Source organism: Budorcas taxicolor, chromosome 5 (genome assembly GCF_023091745.1).
Source record: "Budorcas taxicolor isolate Tak-1 chromosome 5, Takin1.1, whole genome shotgun sequence".
Lineage (NCBI taxonomy): Eukaryota > Metazoa > Chordata > Mammalia > Artiodactyla > Bovidae > Budorcas > Budorcas taxicolor.
Window position 1 is genome coordinate 98,301,426 of NC_068914.1, and position 21,694 is coordinate 98,323,119.

Consider the following 21,694-nt stretch of genomic DNA (forward strand, 5'->3'; position numbering starts at 1 on the left):
AAATTAAAACAATTATGAGTTATATGTGTTTTTATTTTCAGATTTCTAGGAATTTGAGAGAATTCCCAGAAATGTATAAAGGGGATGTCTGCATAGGCAAATAATACACACATTTTTTTTTTAAACAAACTTCGATTCTCTGTTGAAATAAAGTTAAAAAGTGAGCCTAGAGATTATCATACTAAGTGAAGTAAGAGAAAGACAAATACATGATATCACTTATATGTGGAATCTTAAAAAGTTATACAAATGAACCTACAAACAAAAACAGACTTACATACATAGAAAATAAATTTATGATTACCAAAGGAGAAAGGGGGGGTTAATTATGAGTTTGAGATTAATAAATATACACTACTAACATAAAAAAGATAAACAACAAGGACCTACTGTACAGCACAGGGAACTATATTTAATATGTTGTAATAACCTATAATAGAAAGAATCTGACAAAGAATCTATATATATACATATACATATACATATATGTATACATATAAAACTGAATCACTTTGCTATATAGCTGAAACTAACAATACTGTAAGTCAACTATACTTCAATTTAAAAATATCATGGCACTTCAACTACCTTATATTATCCTGATGCCTTTTAATAACATAAAGAACATATCAGAACCACTTTCTTTGCTATCATTAATTACTTGATTACAAAAGATGGATGGTCCATTTCAGGAATCAAAACAGCCCATGTAGAAAGTTTTCTCACCCCAATACATTATTTGGGGATATCATATTTGTTTTCAGAATTAATTGATACTCCTTAATAGGATTATTGATCATAATCCTATATGTTTTCAACTTGAATCTGTGTGTTTGTGTGTTCTCAGTCTCTCAGTTGTGGCCAACTCTTTTGACTCCAAGGATGATAGCCAACCAGGCTCCCCTGCCCATGAAATTTTCCAGGCAGGAATACTGGAGTGGGTTACCATTTCCTAGTCCAGAGGATCTTCTGACCCAGGGATGGAACCTGCATCTCCTGTGTCTCCTGCATCTCCTACACTGGCAGGCAGATTCCTTACCACTGTGCCACCCAGGAGGTCCCTAGATTAGTCATACAAGTGTTCCATTAACAAGGGAGCATTTCCTTTTTTCCCCATCAACTCTGTGCTAAAAAATACTATTCAGTAGGTGGTATGTATATGTGCTTAGTTGCTCAATTCTATCCGACTCTTTGCGACCCCATCGACTGTAGCTTGCCAGGCTCCTCTGTCCATAGGGATTCTCCAGTCTAGAATACTGGAGTGGGTTTCAGGGCCCTCCTCCAGGGGAACGTCCTAACCCAGGGACCGAACCCAGGTCTCCTGCATTGCAGGCGGATTCTTTACTGTCTGAACCAGCAGGAAAGTCCTAAGTACGTGGTAATAATACCTTACAATTTTCCCAGCCTTCCTTGATTGGATATCTTTTGTGGGTCAAGGAAGGGACATTTAAATTGCAAGGCACAAATTATATTCTATTGTCAATGGCAAAGAAAAGTCCCATTCACATTGTGTGTAAGTGGATAAACAAGACATAGCATTCAATTCAACTGTCTCACATTTTAAAACATGTAGTACCTCAATTATGTATTTTGAAGTTGTTCTTCTATGAAAGAAATACATTTTAAAACAATGATGATGGAATTTCATTACAGCACCGTCTTCAACATGCTACAGTTGAATGCTCCTGTTCATATAACAAGGCTATGTAAAGAGCTAAATTGCTTATAGTGGGAAACTTCCTAAGTCTTTTTGAAATGGACTCTGTATAAGATGAATTCTTGCAATGAATTTCAAGTATAATGAAGTTATGGTACTTAAATGAACCAATTATTACTAAGATTTTTTTTTAAATGTGACTTGAATAGTTTTTCTTATTAAGGTATAATTGGAACTGAATGTACCTATTTTAAAAAGCATAATCAAGTACTCAAAAAAAAAAGGTTAGAACAATATTCAGATCCCAATTTATTTAAACATAGCCTTAATTAAATAGTGTTATCCATGTCTACTCAATTTCTTGGTACTAGCATCCATCCCAACATGCACAGTTCACAGAGCTGACATTTTTGAAAGAAGGATTATTCATGCATGCTACGGTCTGAATGCTTGTGGCCTCCCAAACTCATGATCAAATTTTATGGAGGCCAGGGCCTTTGTGAGATGATTAGGTCATGAGGATGGAACTCTCATAAATGGAATTAGTACTCTGATATATACCCTCACAGGGCTTCGCAGGTGGCACTAGTGGTAAAGAACCCACCTGCAGGAGACATAAGGGAAGCAGGTTCAATCCCTGGAAGATCTCCTGGAGGAAGGCACAGCAACCCACTCCAGTATTCTTGCCTGGAGAATCACATGGACAGAGGAGCCTGGCGGGCTACCGTCCATGGAGTTGCAAAGAGCTGGACATGACTGAAGCCTCTTAGCACACAGATACAGACCTCACAGGGCTCCAGAATTCCTTCCACAGTGCCAGGACACAACTGAAAGTCTGAAACCCAGAAGCAGACCCTCACCCAACCACACTAGCACCCTGATCTCTGACTTCCAGCTTCTAGAACCCTGAGAAATAAATGTGTTGTTTATAAGCTACCCAGTCTATGATATTTTGTCACAACAACCCAAATGGACTAAGACAATATGGAAGAGAGACAAAATACAATTTTGCCAACATTTCTCTTGTCCTCTTAATTTTTGGTTTGTTTTGTGTGAAAGACTTACAGGTGTGATTTTCATATCTAAACGCAGGACTCTTTTAAAAAAGCAGCACATTCAAGAAGGACAGAATTCCAAGTGTTTCTCTATTACCTTCCCCACAATTTCCCTTTTCTATAAAATGTGTGTGCAGAGAGGGAGGAGTCTATTTCTACCTGGGACGATTACATGGAACAGAGGGGGAAATATGGATTTTGGAAATAGAGCTTTGTGGATTTTGGAAATAGAGCTAACCCACCTGACACATCAGATGCTTCATTTCTTCCTAAATTAGTGAAAATGATACAGGATACCCATGTAACAGGGCTGTTGATGTTGTCAGATAATGACTTTCTGGATTATATGAGGTGATATATGTAAGCCCCTGCAGCTGTATCTCTGAATATGTGTCTTCTCTTTTTTCTTTTCAAATTCCAAAAATCTAAGTATGTAAATCATTTGAATGCCAAGAGAAGACCAAAAAATTACATCTTTCAATTGAGATTTTATAGACCACAACTCAGTATCTCACTGTATAGCTGAGGAAATGTTAGTAGTACTGCTTTAAGACAAAAACTAGTAAAACAAGATGTTTAATAAAATGTGAAATAATTTAAAATAGTGCTGTGACCACACGGACTGTAGCCCGCCAGGCTCCTCTGTCCACGGGATTTCCCAGGCAAGAATACTGGAGTGGGTTGCCATTTTCTTCTCCAGGGGATCTTCCCAACCCTGGGATCGAAACTGTGTCTCCTCTGTCTCCTTCATTAGCAAGCAGATTCTTTATTGTAGAGCCACTGGAGAAGCCTGATTTAAAACTGATTAGATCCAACCAGTCCATTCTAAAGGAGATCAGCCCTGGGTGTTCTTTGGAAGAAATGATGCTAAAGCTGAAACTCCAGTACTTTGGCTACCTTGTGAAGAGTTGACTCATTGGAAAAGACTCTGATGCTGGAAGGGATTGGGGGCAGGAGGAAAAGGGGATGACAGACGATGAGATGGCTGGATGGCATCACCAACCTGATGGACGTGAGTTTGAGTGAACTCCAGGAGATGGTGATGGACAGGGAGGCCTGGTGTGCTGCGATTCATGGGGTCGCAAAGAGTCGGACACGACTGAGTGACGAACTGAACTGAACTGATATCCTGAAAAAGTTGGAGGGAACATTTACTCTTAAATGAAAGTTACAGATCAAATATGCATATTAATTTTGATCATTGATACTGAAGTATCCCAATGAACAGTAATAATTAGGTTTCTAAGCATTTAGAATGAGATTTTTTAATTGGTAATACAGCTATATAAGTGTATACAGCCTTTTTGGAAATGGTTGAAAACAAATGTAGATAATGGGCCCACAAAGGGTAATAGAGTAATAAAACTGTTATTGGTAAAAATAAATTTAAAACAATAAATTTTGCATGCTTCCTCATTGAAGTGTTTTTTTCTTTAAATTACCACATTACTAAGAAAATTAACAATAAAAAAAAGGAAACAATTTTTAGATGAGCTTGAGATCTGACATTACTAAATCCTCCAGCAGTAGGCCAAGCTGTGTGTAATTAATGTTCTCCCCAGGGCACAGTGGCCAGATGACTCTCCAGAGAGATGCTAATATGGTCCATGGGGGATGGGCTTACATTGTCTTATATCCCCTGAGGTTTCTTTTGAATTGTTCACCTTTTCCTATCTACTTACTATGCTGTCATATCCATTAGTGATAATGCAAATATTCCTGCAGTATCTGCCACTTTTTAAGTTCAGAAAAAGAAACTGGTACACTGATTGTTTTTCTTCTGAAATAGGCCATGCTGCTAAGTCGCTTCAGTCGTGTCTGACACTGTGCGACCCCATAGATGGCAGCCCACCAGGCTCCACTGTCCCTGGGATTCTCCAGGCAAGGACACTGGAGTGGGTTGCCATTTCCTTCGCCAATGCATGAAAGTGAAAAGTGAAAGTGAAGTCGCTCAGTCTTTTCCGACTCTTCACGACCCCATGGACTGCAGCCCACCAGGCTCCTCCGTCCATGGGATTTTCCAGGCAAGAGTACTGGAGTGGGGTCCCATTGCCTTCTCCGTGAAAGAGGCCATAGCTCTAGGAAAACACATTCAAGCATTTTATTGCTACATTGAAGACGCTAGACAATAAATACCTGGAATTCATATGGTACTAGGAAGGGGCACTACAGAAAAAGGAAGACTTACAAGTAACTGAATCTTAAGAGGCAGAGTTAAGAGCTATGGACCTCATTTTACTTAGACTATTCATCTCTCAGCTCTAAAACGTTCCCACTTCTTTCACTGAAGCTTTCTTTGATCACTCCATTACATAGCAAAGTCTCTTTCTGGAATCCTAGAGCAGGAGTCAACAAACACTTTTCTCTAAACTGAAAGATTTTTCTCTAAACTGAAGGATATTTTTCTCTAAACTGAAAATTTAATCACAACTATTGAACTCAATCTGCAGCAGGCAATCTGCCACAGAAAACACAGAAACAAATGGGTGTGACTATATTCCAGAAAAAAAAATAACTTTTTATTTATATAAACAGGAAGGAGGCCAGATGCGGCTCAAGGATTGTTTATACTTGGTTAACCAATGTTGTAGAAAATCACTGCTCTATCATTTTGACACTCAGTCCTACTTGATTGTTCCTGTAACTCCCCACACAGAGAATGTGTCTGAAATTAGTCTCCTTAGGGAGATTAGGAAATATGACTTAGACATAATCTTTTCGAGTCTTTATGCAGATTATTTCATGGAGCAATGCTCAATTATTTACTGATTTAAATTGACTTCAACATATGCGAACAAGATCTACTTGCCATTAGCAGCCTGCACCGAAACATCTACTGAGACATTGACCTTTGGAGTTCTCTAATGGGCAAACTCATCTTGCTGAGTCTTTGTTCTACCTGCATTTGTCTTACTTGGTAATAATGAAGAATAGAAATTCTATTTTTAAAAGATCAGACACATAGGAAGCACTTAAATGTTGCTTTAAAAAAAGCACAACAATAGTTATGTTGACAAAGGTTTGTATCTTAGTATGACCAAACATCTCTAAATCATGATAGCATAATCACTATTGCTTTTCCCTTTGCCACAGTCTTAAAATGTGTTTATATGTGCTACTACTTCTAAGTGGAAAGTCAGGAATTTCCGTCTTAAAACTCCTTTGGGATATATTCCCAGTTGATGTTACTAATTTTGTGTCTATGTGAAAAATTCAGCACTTAAATATTTTTGCATCATCAATATCAATGTTGAATTGTCTTCCAGTATGTGTTTTGCCAAGAGAACGCACTGGTCATAGCAAACACCCTCTTCCAACAACACAACAGAAGACTCTACACATGGACATCACCAGATGGTCAACACTGAAATCAGACTGATTACATTCTTTGCAGCCAAAGATGGAGAAGCTCTATACAGTCAACAAAAACAAGACCGGGAGCTGACTGTGGTTCAGATCATGAACTCCTTATAACCAAGTTCAGACTTAAATTGAAGAAAGTAGGGAAAACCACTAGACCATTCAGGTATGACCTAAATCAAATCCCTTATGATTATACAGTGGAAGTGAGAAATAGATTTAAGGGCCTAGATCTGATAGACAGAGTGTCTGATGAACTATGGACTGAGGTTCATGACATTGTACAGGAGACAGGTATCAAGACCATCTCCATGGAAAAGAAATGCAAAAGAACAAAATGGCTGTCTGAGGAGAAAAGAAGCTGTGAAAAGAAGGGAAGCAAAAAGCAAAGAAGGAAAGATATAAGCATCTGAATGCAGAGTTCCAAAGAATAGCAAGGAGAGAAAAGAAAGCCTTCCTCAGCCATCAATACAAAGAAATAGAGGAAAACAACAGAATGGGAAAAACTAGAGATCTCTTCAAGAAAATTAGAGATACCAAGGGAACATTTCATGCAAAGCTGGGCTCAAGGACAGAAATGGAATGGACCTAACAGAAGCAGAAGATATTAAGAAGAGGTGGCAAGAATACACGGAAGAACTGTACAAAAAAGATCTTCATGACCCAGATAATCACGATGGTGTGATCACTCACGCACAGCCAGACATCCTGGAATATGAAGTCAAGTGGGCCTTAGAAAGCATCACTATGAACAAAGCTAGTGGAGGTGATGGAAACCCAGCGGAGCTATTTCAAATCCTGAAAGATGATGCTGTGAAAGTGCTACACTCAATATGCCAGCAAGTTTGGAAAACTCAGCAGTGGCCACAGGACTGGAAAAGGTCAATGTTTGTTCCAATCCCAAAGAAAGGCAATGCCAAAAAATGCTCAATCTACCACACAATTGCACTCATTTCACATGCTAGTAAACTAATGTTCAAAATTCTCCAAGCCAGGCTTCAGCAATATGTGAACCATGAAATTCCAGATGTTCAAGCTGGTTTTAGAAAAGGCAGAGAAACCAGAGATCAAATTGCCAACATCCATTGGATCATCGAAAAAGCAAGAGAGTTCCAAAAAAACATCTATTTCTGCTTTATTGATTCTGTCAAAGCCTTTGACTGTGTGGATCACAATAAACTGTGGAAAATTCAAGAAATGGGAATACTAGACCACCTGACCTGCCTCTTGAGAAAACTATATGCAGGTCAGGAAGCAACAGAACTGGACATGGAATAACAGACTGACTCCAAATAGAAAAAAGAGTACATCAAGGCTATAGATTGTCACCCTGCTTATTTAACTTCTGTGCAGAGTACATCATGAGAAACGCTGGACTGGAAGAAGCACAAGCTGGAATCAAGATTACCAGGATAAATATCAATAACCTCAGATATGCAGATGACACCACCCTTATGGCAAAAAGTGAACAGGAACTAAAGAGCCTCTTGATGAAAGTGAAAGAGGAAAGTGAAAAAGTTGGCTTAAAGCTCAACATTCAGAAAACGAAGATGATGGCATCTGGTCCCATCACTTCATGGCAAATAGACGGGGAAACAGTGAAAACAGTGTCAGGCTTTATTTTGGGGGGCTCCAAAATCACTGCAGATGGTGACTTCAGCCAGGAAATTAAAAGACATTTACTCCTTGGAAGGAAAGTTATGACCAACCTAGATAGCATATTGAAAAGCAGAGACATTACTTTGCCAACAAAGGTCCGACTAGTCAAGGCTATGGTTTTTCCAGTGGTCATGTATGGATGTGAGAGTTGGACTGTGAAGAAAGCTGAGCGTCAAAAAATTGATTCTTTTGAACTGTGGTGTTGGAGAAGACTCTTGAGAGTCCTTTGGACTGCAAGGAGATCCAACCAGTCCATTCTGAAGGAGATCAGCCCTGGGATTTCTTTGGAGGGAACGACACTGAAGCTGAAACTCCAGTACTTTGGCCACCTCATGCGAAGAGTTGACTCATCAGAAAAGACTCTGATGCTGGAAGGGATTGGGGGCAGGAGGAGAAGGGGACGACGGAGGATGAGATGGCTGGATGGCATCACCGACTCTATGGACATGAATTTAAGTAAACTCCAGGAGTTGGTGATGGACAGGGATGCCTGGCGTGCTGTGATTCGTGGCGTCACAAAGAGTCGGACACAACTGAGCAACTGAACTGAACTGAACTGATGTGTCAAAACCCAGAGTTTTGTCTATATGGGAAATACCCAAATTACTATAAAGTCAATGAGTTGTTGTTGTTTGAATTTCCTACTTGGATCAGGCCGTGAAAATAATATAATTCATAAATAGCTGCACAGAAGAGGATTTTTCAAGAATAAAGAGACTCTGCCTCAAAATGCACCAAAAATATTAGTAGAGATAAAAGAATAATAATTGTGATTACCACTTATGTTACCTGCATTATTTAGTTACTCTCCAGCAGCAATCCTGTGATATAGGCTTTATTGTTTCCATTTTTTAAAAATGAGGCAACTGAGGCTCTGAAGGTTTACATAGCTTGATTTTGGTTAAACAGCTGAGTTGTGGCTAAATCAAAATTCCACCAAGGTCTATCTATCTATCCACAAAGACTCTGATCCAACTGTGACACAGTGATGGAGAAAAAAGGGAAAGAGAAAAGAGAGACCCACAGGATAAGACAGACTAGAGTGAACACGACACTGGAGCTCTACACAAAGCTGATGGAAAGACATAAATTGCTTTAGCTTGCTTTGAAAATAGGTTCCATTATTTGTGTGACTCAAGACTAAAAGGATCTTACTGTTTTATTCACAGCCATCTCTAACATCTAAAACGGTGTCTGGAGCACAGTGGAGGAATAAATAGTTGTTATTAAAGGATTACATTCTCTGGCTTGAAATATGTCAGAGGCTTTATTCTAAATCCCATTTCACAGCAGATGTGACATGTACATATCCATGAGAATTCTCCAGACACCCCTCTGTTCATGCATCCACCGCTGCCCGCAGCCTGGCATATCCACAGGAGGCCTGCCACCCTATGCACACTTACCCACCCCCATCATCTTGCTACCTGTGCTAAAGGGATTGAATCCTGGAATTAGTGTTTATTCAGCCCCTAATGGCTCCCCAGCCTCCCTGAGTCCACAAGTGATAAGTGGTCATTATTTTCTCGAAGCCTTTTTGTTTGGTTCCAGATATTTCCTTTAAAAAGTAAGGAAGTCTTATCATTCTTCCAACTCTGTGTTTTAACAGATCAAGTCCCGTTATCCTTGACTAGTCTTTTTTTTTTAACATTTCTCAAACTTCCTTCCTCTAGAATGTCTTAAAATCCAGTGCAGAATTGCATATTTTAAAATACTAATATTGAGAAGGTACATTGTGGTTAATAGATTCAGGACCAGATCCCTCCACTGACAAGATGTACAACCTTGGGCAAGATACTTAACCTCTGGCCCTAATTCCCTTAGCTGTAAAATAAGGGTCATAATAATGTTTTCTCATAAGGCTTGGAGGATTAAATTAGTCAAAAATGTGTAAGATGAATATGTAAAATGATGCCTGGCATGTAGAAGACCTGGATAAAGGCAAGCTATTTTTACTCAAAGTAATCTCTATAGCTCTATGTAAAACCTACATCTTTGGTCTCTAAATTCACTTATTACACACACACACACACACACACACACACACAAACACACAGCATGTTAGGTTCTTTACCTCTTATGGCATTAATCTGCAAAGACAAATAATTTTACTGAGGGGCTAATTTCTAATTGTAAACAAAATTCAAAATGAGTTTTCTTCTTTCTTCCCTTTCAGTGTTTATTCATGTATTCATTCATTATGCTCAGCGTAATGGGTCACAGAAAGAAAATGTTCAGCTCTGAGGTAACAGTGGGTCCTTCCAAAGGCAGATCTCTCTAAATGCCTTTATTTCCCACCTTCTAATTTCATCTGAATAAAGATGACACCGATGGCCAGTGGGATCATGAGCAAGTGATCAAACATTTATATTCATAAACAACCATTTTCATCCTTCAACTGTTTTGTAGATAAACGGACTTTCCTAAACTTGAATGCTTCCAGAAACGTAGCGGCCCTAAAAACAAGTTTAACCAGGTCACATAAAGAAGAGATAGAAAAGTGAATATGTTACCTTCATAGAGAAAACATAAGACACGTCAGCTGTCACCACAAATGTACAGGCTGTCAGTCAACCCAGAAAAAGATTTATTTTGTGTGGCTCCAGAAAGCTAAGGATAAGGACCTTTGGTAGAAGTAAGAAGAATGCAGTCACAACTGGAACTGCCTTTAAGAGAACAGGCTGCCTGAGTACACATTTGTTGTTATTCAGTGGCTAAGCCGTGTCTGACTCTTTCTGACCCCATGGACTGCAGCATGCCAGGCTCATCTGTCCTCTGCTGTCCCCTGGAGTTTGCAATATACATACTGAAATCTTAAAAAAGCTTCTTGTACCTATCCAGAGGCTTCAGAGAAAATTTGAATGTGGTGTTTACACCCAGCTTTGAAGGTTGAAGCTTGACATGGAAACAGCAGGAGGTTAGAGCATCTTAAGATGAAAGAACAGCATGGCCAAAAATGTGGAGGCAGGAAACCGAATGAAAATAAATGAGGCACAAGGGACAGTTCAGTTTGACCTGAGGATGGTGGCAGTCGGAGGTGAGCCTAGAAAAGATTTTCGGAAATACAGAGATTGAAATGTTGGTCCTCAGACCTAGGTAATGGGAGTCACAAAGTGTTACTAACATATAGGAAAGGGAGGTGTATTTCAGTGCGAGTATCTGGAGGCACGTACAGAATTAACTAGTACAGTGGGAAACTATTAGTAAGGAGATCAGCTAAGAGACTAGGTTGTGAGTCTAAGTAGTATGTCAAAAGTGCCTGGACTCTGGCAGCATCAGAAAAGACACTGATGAAAGAAATATTTTGAATGTCTTAGCAACTGACTGTAAAATTCAAGGCTGGGAAGGGGGTGGGGGGCTTGAGAGTCTCATTCTAGATTAGAATACTAACACCAATAAAAGAAACAGAGCCAACAGAAGGAAAGAAGAGTGTTCAGAAGGGTGTTGGTGGTGTCAGCAGCACAGAAGAGGGGAGCTGTCCAGCAGGCATTTGGAAAGTTCTGGCCACAGCTATGTGAAGGTCAGGGTTGAAGATAATGGCTTGAGTGTTACTCCTACTGAGGTCAAAGCACAGTCCAAGAGAGGACAAGCTTTGTCAATGGATCAAATTTAGACAAGAGAAGAATTCAAAACAGAAACTGAGGAATACATACTTGAGTGAGTAGGTGAAAGTGCAAGTCGCTCAATCATGTCTGACCCTTTGAGCCCACCAGGCTCCTCTGTCCATGGAATTCTCCAGGCAAGAAAATTGAAGTGGGTATCCATTCCCTTCTCCAGGGGATTTTCCTGACCCAGAGATCGAATCCAGCTCTCCTGCATTTTATCATCTGAGCCACAAGGGAAGCCCAAGAATAGTGGAGTGAGTAGCCTATCCCTTCTCCAGGGGGTCTTCCCAATCCAAGAATTGAACCAGGGGTTGTCTCCTGCATTGCAGGCAGATTCTTTACCAGCTGAGCTATGCAATGAAAGGAAAGTCAAAGAGGAAGCCACTAGCAAGCAATCAGAGAAGTAGGAGAAGCACAAAGAGCACCTAGAAATCAAGAGAGGAGTTCAAGAAGCAGCAGGTGCCAACATTGCCAAAGGCTGTGGATAGTGTGAAGTCAGTGAAGATTTACAGCCTCAGAGGTCAGTTATAACCTGATTATAAAATGTTAATACTTAATATATCTTACAAGGAAGAACTCACTCTTTTTATCCTTTGAAGAAAACACAAAAGAATTTCTTATTGGAAGATAGACCGATTTCAAAGATAATTTCCTTAAACATTTTCAATTTGATTTTACAGGCCAGTAATTTTCAATCACATATAGTACCTTTCTTCCAAAAAGTGTATTCAATGTCAGGGGACACTTTTGGTAATTATGACTAAGGGGAAACTATCAGCATATGGGGGACAGGGGTCACAGACACTAAGTGTCCTGCAATAAAAGCAGCGTTCCTACACCATGCAAAAGAGCCCTGCCCAAAATGCCAACACTGTTACCTATCGAGAAACACTGTTTATCACTGAATGTTGTGGTAGTGGTGGTTTAGTCGCTTAGTTGTGTCTGACTGTTTGCAACACCATAGAGTGGAGCCTGCCAGGCTCCTCTGTCCAGGGGATTCTCCAGGCAAGAATACTGGAGTGGGTTGCCATTTCCTTCTCCAGGGTATCTTCCCAACCCAGCAATAAAACTGGGTCTCTTGCCTTACAGGCAGATTCTTTACCAACTGAGCTACAAGGGAAGCCCATCACTGAATGTACCTTTTGTATATTTGAGAAAAACTGACAGAACTTCAGCTTCTGACATTTTAGAGAATCAATTTCAAACACAGGCAAATATTATTAATCAGTTCATCCCTTAGAAACTTCTCAAGCGAATGCATGCCTTTTTGGTTTTACTGTTTATTCATGTCTAATCTAGTTCCCAAAGAAATAGGTCTTCAAATAAATTACTTAGTAGAGCAGCTTCTTATAATGTAAAACTCTTCTATACATTAGCTCTAATCAGAAACTGTGTAGGAGTGTGGATGATTAATAATACTACATGTCATTGTGCTATTAGGTATGAAACAGCCAACGTTTAATGTAAACACTTTTTAAAAATACCAGCATTTTGTACAGACCCTTACTTATCTAAACAAATATTTCTCTGTGTTACCATTCATACTAGATACTTTCATTGAAATTTTTAATTTTTTTAATTAAATTCCATGTTTTAATTCCAAACATGACCAAAAATTAATCAGCAGTTCAGATAACTAAACCAAATTATTGTTGTTGTTTAGTTGCTAAGTAGTGTCTGACTCTTTGGCAAATCCATGGTCTGTAGCCCCCCAGGCTCCTCTGGCTATGGGATTTCCCAGGCAAGAACACCGGAGTGGGTTGCCATTTCTTTCTCCAGGGCATCCCGCCAACCTAGGGAATGAACCCGCATCTCCTGCATTGGCAGACGGAGTCTTTACCACTTTACCACTGAGCCACCAGGGAAGCCCTACTAAACCCCATAGTAAGTCATTTTCTTGTGGGGCTATCTTACCTGTACATAACTTTTAACAAAAATATCTTTACACCAGCATCTTGTAGTTGTTACCCAAATGCCTTGTAAAATTTTCATGAACTTATCTGGGATTTCAATAAAGGTTAATAAAAACAAGTGAATCTTCCACGTAGGTAGATTAGGACCCTGTAGTCACCATTTCAGGGACCTATTGAGAAAATAAAGCTTTCTCTGTAAGTTTTTAAAAGAAAGTTCTGTTACTCACAGAGATTTAGTGTTTGCAGTTGTTTCTCAACACATTTCCTACATACTTTGATCCAAATAGTTTTGAGAAAGTCAACAATGATGACCTCTCAATGAGAGTTCATTCCAAGGTTTATTTTGCAATTCAGCACTATCATGCCATCTCCTGAGAAACTTTGCTTTTCAAAGGCTTCCCAAAAATCTGTTAAGAAGAAGAAGCCAGTGAACCTTATAAAAACCTATTAGTCTTAAGGCCAGATATTTAATACCTGACACTAGCTACCATGTATTTTTTTAAATAAAACATTTATTTACTTGGCTGGCATGTGGGATCTGGTTCCCTGATCAGGGATGGAACCCAGACCCCTGCGCTGGGAGTGCAGAGTCTTAGCCACTGGACCACCAGGGAAGTCCCTGCACCTTTTAAAATAAGAGTTAATCCAAATATGAAAGATTTGGATTTTTTATTTTTTATTGGAGGATAACTGCTTTACAATATTGTGGGGGCTTCATCAGAGACCATATACTGAGTTATTTCTATGCTTGTGCTCACACAGTATAAGTAACAAAGGATCCTCAACTATCCTGCCCCCAGGGCAGAGTTCCAGGAGGAATTCCCTGTCAGACTGAGAGTTGTAGGCAAGAAAGGATGCTCACTCTTCCTTTGTTTCTCCCTCCCTCCTTGCTTCATTTTTTTCTATAATCAGTTGTTCAGGACTATCACCTGCCAGGCACTGCACGAGGAAGGAAGAACACGACAGACGAAGTCCCTGCCCTCAATCAGCTTCGTGCAGCAGAAGCCATACTACTCAGTGGTTAAAGTCAGACAGCCTACCTGGGGGCACACCCCCACTCAGCCGCTTGCTAGCTGTGCACTTTGAGTCAGTTTCTTAACTCTGCACCTCTTCTGTAAATGTGAGTATGGATAGATCCTCCTCTTAGGATTGTTACAGTGATAAAAGGAGTTAACAGACAGTGCCCAGAACATGGTGAGCATTATAGAGAAAATGTTATAGTGACTATACTCTTGGGCTTCTCAGGGTGAGGGGATTAGTCTGTCCAACGTGCAGAAAAAACTTGCTGCTCAATCTCTTAAAATAAAAAAAAGAAAGAAAAGAAAGAAATCCATTAGCAAAGACATTCTTCAGGGAAGGGATGTCCTGCCTTCATAACAACAGAAAATCCTCTGTTACTTGTTTATACAGGGTCAATGGGCAAATGGATGGGGCTGGACACACAGGTTTCTGAAGCAAGGTGCCCTACTCAAATGTGCCTCTTAGCACATCTTACATTTCTTAAAACTGCTACATCCTTTTAAATTCCTTGAGAAACATGCTTCTTCCATTGAGAAGGAAACAAACAGCAAAGAGGACAGAAAGAAGATCAGCCCAGATGACTAGATGTTTTTGTGTTTTTTTTGAGAGCAGAATTCCAACCTTATTTATCTTTGTAACCGCAGTGCAGTGTCTGGAGTGATTTTAGGGTTTCAAAAATAGCTACTTTATTTTTGTCAAAATATATTTTTATATATTTTACTTTTGGCAGCACTGGGTCTTTGGTGCTCTCTGTAGTTGCCAGGAGCAGGCGCTACTCTTCAGTGTGGTGTTCAGGCTTCTCATTGCAGCGGCTTCTCTTGTTGAGGAGCAGGGGCTCTAGGTCAAGTGGGCTTCAGTAGTCGCAGCACATGGGCTCAACAGTTGTGGTGCACAGACTCAGTGCCCTGAGGTATATGGGATCTTCCCAGACCAGGGATCAAATCTGTGTCCCCTGTATTGGAAGGCGGATTCTTTATCACTGGACCACCTTGGCTAGTTTATTTTTCAGCTGTTTTCAGTACACTTTATTCCTCACAATAGCACTTCAGGGTAGATACCACTAATTTCATTGTATGAGTAAGAAAAACTAAGGATAAGATTGTTGAATAATTACTTAGTCTTACAAAAGTGAAGAAGTGAGCTTGAAATCCAGGTCTAACTCTAAAGTTAATCACCTTTTTCCATGTGAATGTCTCAAAAAGAAAAAGTTTGATAAATGAATACATAATGAAAAGCAATCGCAGGAGACTTCTTTTACTTCTGATCCATGACCCAAGAATATAACTCTCCATAAAGTATATTTCTTAAGGTTTCTTTGCCCTTTTTCCCTTCAGGAGGGCTCAAGGCCAAAAATATCAGCTAAATATTATAAAAGACTAAATGCACGTCTACAAATAAACTGAACATTTATAGCAAGGGGCACTAATTTGTTCGTTCACTTACCATTATTGAAACAGCCAAAGGGGAGGGGAGTACGTAATTGCAAACTGCTGATGTGAATTTTGCAAAAAAAAAAAAAAAACTAAAACTAATTTCTGACTTTATGAGTTGTTACACAACACACTGAGTTGCCTAAGTAATCTTTCCCTTTTACTGAGATCATTCGGTTGCCGGCTGACTTAGATTGCTTTAAACGCAATGTGCTCAGAAGCAGAGAGTGGGGCTAAGATTGCCTCACCAGGGCCATGAAAGGGTCACCTCATTCAACCCTCATCAGTCTCTGCTGCCAGAACCCAGCTTTAATTTTTCAGCCAAGTTCCCCCAAAATGCCCTTAGTACTTGAGATTCCAATGACACAGCACAGTCAAGCCAAGGGTCCGTTGAAAGTCTGCACCCTCCCGAGTTCCCAGTTTGGATTTACCATAAAGCACTGGGTGCCAGGAAAGGGCATTTTGTGCTCACTGTTTCCTTCCGCCCACGCTTTTCCGCACCACCCTCATCACTGCTCGTGGTTTTACTCCCCTGCTATGCCCCTTAACAGACCCGAGAAAGAAGATACGACAGACTAGCTTTACTACTACTACCAGAGGTACTTGTAGAGTAAACCGCACGTTTCCTCTCCTGCGTGTGTTGCGTAATTTTAACATCCCTGACGTAGATCACAAATTTCCCTCCTCAGCCCTACCAGGAAAGTGGCCTTGGTCACAATCCTCCCCCACCCCACCCCCACCCCGCCCTGCCAAGACCAGTCTGCAATTTCGCGGAAGTTAGGGAGAAAAATGGGGTGGAAACAGTAGCCGCCCAAGCAGCATCCGCCCGAAAGAGGAGGCAGTTCACACGTGAGCCACCTCACTAGCCTCCTCGCTACCTGGCTGGGCCTGGCACCCCCAGCGTGGCGCCACAGCTCTGCCAGGAAAAACAGCCGGGAGGCGCAGGCCCTCCTCCGCCCGCGTTAAGTAACGTTCCTTTTCTGTCCCCGGGTGTGTCTCTCCCTTACACACCTTTCTTTCCTTCTGCCTCGCCCCCGCCAGGCTACCTGGGACCCCAAACATAAAAAACTCTTACCCCCACCCCGACCCCGGTATATCGTCCCTTCTTCCCAGCCCCTCTGAGTGCGACCATCTGCTAAGAGAAGAGGCTCCCTATACACTCTCACCCCCACCCCCACTCCCGCCCAATACCCAGCTTCGCAGTCCCGGCCCACCAGGTGTGCTGGCCGGCACGGGACGAGATGCTGCGGAGAAGCGCCAGGTGGGAACCTGCCAGGGAAACTCAGACGTCCAAGAAAGGAGGCGGGGGCGGGGAGGGCGGGATACGGCGCCGGGGGAGCCTCGGTGCCAGAGCTCCGGGTGCGGGCACCTGGAGGCCGGGAGCGCGCGCCGGCGCGGAGCACTCTCCGCGCTGGACCCCTCGGGACTCCCCTCCCCGACGCGCGCGCGCGCGCCCGGAACCCGCGCCCGACTGCGCCCCCGCAGGTCCCGCGTTGCAGTCCGCGCGCTTCGGTGACGCGAGCTCTCCGGCGGCCGCTCGGGGGATTTTTGTCTATATAAGGGCTCGCGGGCAAACTTGGCTTTGGCGCGCGTGTCACAGACTGGCCATTAGTTTCACACGCGCGTGCCGTTCCCCGGGCAGCTCGGGTGACAGACGCGCGCTCGCCTCCCTCTCCGCCAGCGTCCCCTCCTCCTCCTAGTCCTCGTTTCCTCCCGGGGTGTCACTTACTTGACCTGGTCTCCGGCACTGGGTGGGCGCTGCAGCGGTCCGTCTGCCGCCAGTTCGCCTCGCTATCAAAGGGTGAATGGAATTATTTATTTATTTATGTCCCTGGACGAGTCCTCGCCCGCCGCCGGAGGTGGAGGAGGAGGCGGCGGGGAGGGGAGGCGCGGCGGCTGAGCACCCTAGTGGATGCCGAGGAGCGCGCGCCGCGACACCGGGGGAGGGACGGGGAGGGCACGGGGAGGGGGAGGGCGAGGCTCCGTGAGGGGGAGGTGGCCGGGGAGGGCGGCGGCGATCCCCCGGGGCTTTGCGGGAACCCGCGGCCGCGGGTGGGCGCCGGCTGCAGCCCAGTGACTCCAAGCCGACTGAGCATGCTCCAGGCGACTGTCAAAGACACTCGGTGGCTCGGAGCGCTGCACTGCAGACTTTACTTTTGACCCTGAGAGAAAGCCACAAGTCTGGTCGAACAGTTGTTCCACAACGGTTGGGACGTGCTTTACTCGAAGTGCTTGGCGCACAACCTAGGAGCCGGTGTGTGGTACCTTTGTGTAGGTACGCTGGGCAGTAGGGCAACCTATAGGCAGGGAAAGCCGTACAAAAAGAGAACCTGGCCCAAGGCACGGAGACAGAACTCTGAGTCTCCTTGTGAGCTCGCAGTTCAAGTGTTGGGCCATTCTTCAACTGAAGTCTTTTGGGGGGCACAAGAAGAGGGATCACTGCAGTGATGCTGATTCGGTTCATCCACCCACTCACTCACTCTAAGGGAAAAATAAATTTTACCCCGAGGGCGGAGGAGTAGCACAAAAGGACTTGAAAATGTGAAAGAAGTGAGAGAAAGTCATTTGTAAATGATTTCGTTTTAGTTTCTCAAATTATATATATTTATTTATTGGCCACATGGGCTGTGGGGGTCTTAGTTCCCTCACGGACAGAACCACGCCCCCCGTGCAGTGGAAGCAGAAGTCTTAATCACTGGACAGATAGGGAAGGCCTTCAAATTATTTAATTCCTCAAAATAGTACTTAGTTATTTGCTACACACACACACACGCTCTCGCTTACACTCGCACTGCTAGGGATGATGGTAAAATCAGTCTTGGTTTGATTTCTTATACCTTTATTTCCTCCCCCTGTCTAGACATGTTTTGGGGGAAGTTGGAAAAAAGAAGTGCTGGAAATGAACATTTACATTGGCTTCCTCTAATATTTTTAAGGTTGAAGTATTACTTAAAGAAAAAGAAAGAATCTGGAAGAATAATCAGGGTCTTGGATTTGAGAAATCATTTTCCAGTTTTTCAATCAATTACGGACCCTCCCCCTTTCCTGCTCCCCCCCCCAAAAAAAATGAAAGATATAAAAATGTTGCATTCAGCTTAGGTAAAAAAAATGTAACTTACTAGAAGCTTTTGTTTGTTCTAGAATTAAATCATTTCTAAACCGCCAAGATAATTTAATTGAAATAATTGCAGTTTTGAAGCCCAAGGGACAAAGAATCAAAATGATGTTATGGTAATAATTATAATAATTATTTATTTATTGAATGTTTATCACTGTCAGACACTGTTCTAGGTACTTACATGAATTATCCCAATTAATACAATAACACTATTAGATTTGTTGGCTGAAAAAAATACACCACATAGGAGTTGTGAGTTGTTTAATTCGAGGCAAAATGAGGTCTATAGCCTGGAAGCCAGCATTTCAGATAGCTCTGAGAAACAGCCCTCAAGAGCCAGGGTGAAGGTCGGTATTTATGTGACTTTGGTGGAGGTGGGGTTACATGCAAACCAGCACATGTTTTTGCAGAAGGTTGCTGCTAGTCACTGAGGAGTAGAGGTCACCATGAAGGGTTTTAATTCTTTTCTAGATATGAGAAGATGTAAAAATCAGACTTGTAAAACCTTCTCCTGAAAAATATCTAACTATCTAAAGGCCTTTTCTGCCAGTTTTTTCCAGAGCACAGAGCGTCTCATTCCTGATCTCCACTCCGAACTCCTTTAAGGGGGTGTTGAAGGTCAGCAGCTGCAGCAGCTCATGATTTAATCCTGTAGCAATAGATGGCAAGTGCCAATTTGTAGCTGGCAGATTATTCCCATTTTACAAGTGGAAACTAAGTAGTTGGCTAAATTCACATTGCCTTGCTTCTACCACAGCTAGTCTGTAGGCTGGAATTTTACTTTCTGCTAATAGTTTATTACTATTACAAAATAGTAACAAAATCAACTTTTTATTGCTATTGGAAGATTTAGGTGAGATGATATATGTGAAGTTGATGGAAGATAATATAAGATGAATTAATAACGTTATTGCTGCTGCTGCTGCTAAGTCACTTCAGTCGTGTCCGACTCTGTGCGACCCCATAGACGGCAGCCCACCAGGCTCCCCCTTCCCTGGGATTCTCTAGGCAAGAATACTGGAGTGGGTTGCCATTTCCTTCTCCAATGCATGAAAGTGAAAAGTCAAAGTGAAGTTGCTCAGTTGTGTCCGACTCTTCGCGACCCCATGGACTGCAGCCTACCAGGCTCCTCCGTCCATGGGATTTTCCAGGCAAGAGTACTGGAGTGGGGTGCCATTGCCTTCTCCAAATAACGTTATTAGTAACATCAAAAAGTGGGGAAGACAGTATTGCACACAGAAGGGTAGTTTAGAAACTAAATAACTATGGCAGAAATTCAAGAAAGAACTTTAATTTCAAACAAACAAAAATTTGCAAACTGACACTTGGATGAGATATAATAGACATTAGATAATGATGGAATGTACACTTCATTTTCACAAGGAAGAATGTTAAATTTTAAAAAGAAACATTAAGATACATACTTCAAGGTCATTTTCTTGAGTGTTCACTACTGACATTTTTCTAGTTCATTCATGGTTTTTATTTTACTTCAAAGAAGAGAAGGAAAAAGAAAGATCCTATTCACCCTTTTCCTTCTCTCTGATTTTTCTTTTATTGTCCTATATTTCTTTTTCACCCTGTACTTTTCATGGCCTCATATTCTTGGCCTATTTAACCCATTTACAAACTCTTAACCATCATTACTCAAAGCACTGTATGAAAACTGTAGCAAATTTTCTTTTTAAGTCTTGTTTTTCCAACAATTAAAACCCTGGATCCAATTTATCTAATGCCCCAGTGTTAGTATGTGGGTGTTCATTTCTAAATTGCCTTGTTGCTATGGCTAGGCCTGCTATGTAAATATTTGGTTGGCTTAGAGAGGAATCTGTGAAGAGTATTGCTACTGCTGCTGCTAAGTCGCTTCAGTCGTGTCCGACTCTGTGTGACCCTATAGACCGCAGCCCACCAGGCTCCCCCATCCCTGGGATTCTCCAGGCAAGAACACTGGAGTGGGTTGCCATTTCCTTCTCCAATGCATGAAAGTGAAAAGTGAAAGGGAAGTCACTGAGTCGTGTCCAACTCTCAGCGACCCCATGGACTGCAGCCCACCAGGCTCCTCCGTCCATGGGATTTTCCAGGCAAGAGTATTAGGTAGGAATAAATCCAGTCAATTTCTCCTATGACTTGCAATCTCAACATTCTTCAGAAATTAAGAAAAAAATACAACTTAGGGGGAAATCAAATCATATGATCAGAACTTGAAATATTTTTGGTAAAATTTGTGCCTTGATTTCTATTCGTAGGTGAAATAACAATAGGAGAAACAAGGGATAGTGATAGACTAAATATTCCTAGAACAAATAAACATATACACAACATGCAAACTAATAAAGCCCAAACTTATATTACACACCCACAACCTCATATTCCAGATTCTATGCCCCTTCATTCCTCAGTCATGCTGTTGTCTTCTCCAATTTTTCTGTCTTTTCTCATTCCCTACCCTCTTTTCTGTATCAAACTTGTCTAAGACCTTTTTTTTTTTTTTCCCCTTCAAGGCCCAGCATGTAAGTCATCACCTCTGTAGCATTTCAAGGATTCTTTTGCTAAAAATGAATTCCCATCTTCCTCTGTGCTCTTTCCCATGGAACATGGTATATGCCTCTATTTGGGACAGTTTTTTTCTGCTACACAGTTGGCCATATTGTACTTTTTTTCTGTCTACCTGTCCTTTAGGCTGCTGGAGAGTAGCGATGACGTTTTATTCCTCTCTGTAATCTTTTAACATCCAGCACAAATTCCTGCAGATAGAAGGTAATCAACAATGTTTGCCCAATGGAGGAAAAGGATGATAGTGTGACTGTTTTTGGAACAGACATGTGCTAGAGGCTCCTGGCACTAATAGTATCCATGATCTGCATGTTACTACGTAAC

The 21,694-nt window shown here is 41.8% G+C and overlaps 1 protein-coding gene across 2 annotated transcripts in view; it reads right to left on the minus strand.

Annotated features, from left to right (window-relative positions):
- The window catches only part of SLC16A7 (solute carrier family 16 member 7), a 191,729-nt gene extending 174,139 nt beyond the window's left edge, over window positions 1-17,590 (minus strand). For both annotated transcript variants that reach the window (XM_052640392.1, XM_052640389.1), the window contains exon 1: window positions 17,429-17,590. The gene's annotated coding sequence lies outside the window, so the exon portion shown is untranslated. The remainder of the gene's footprint in view (window positions 1-17,428) is intronic.
- Between the last annotated feature and the right edge of the window lie 4,104 nt (window positions 17,591-21,694).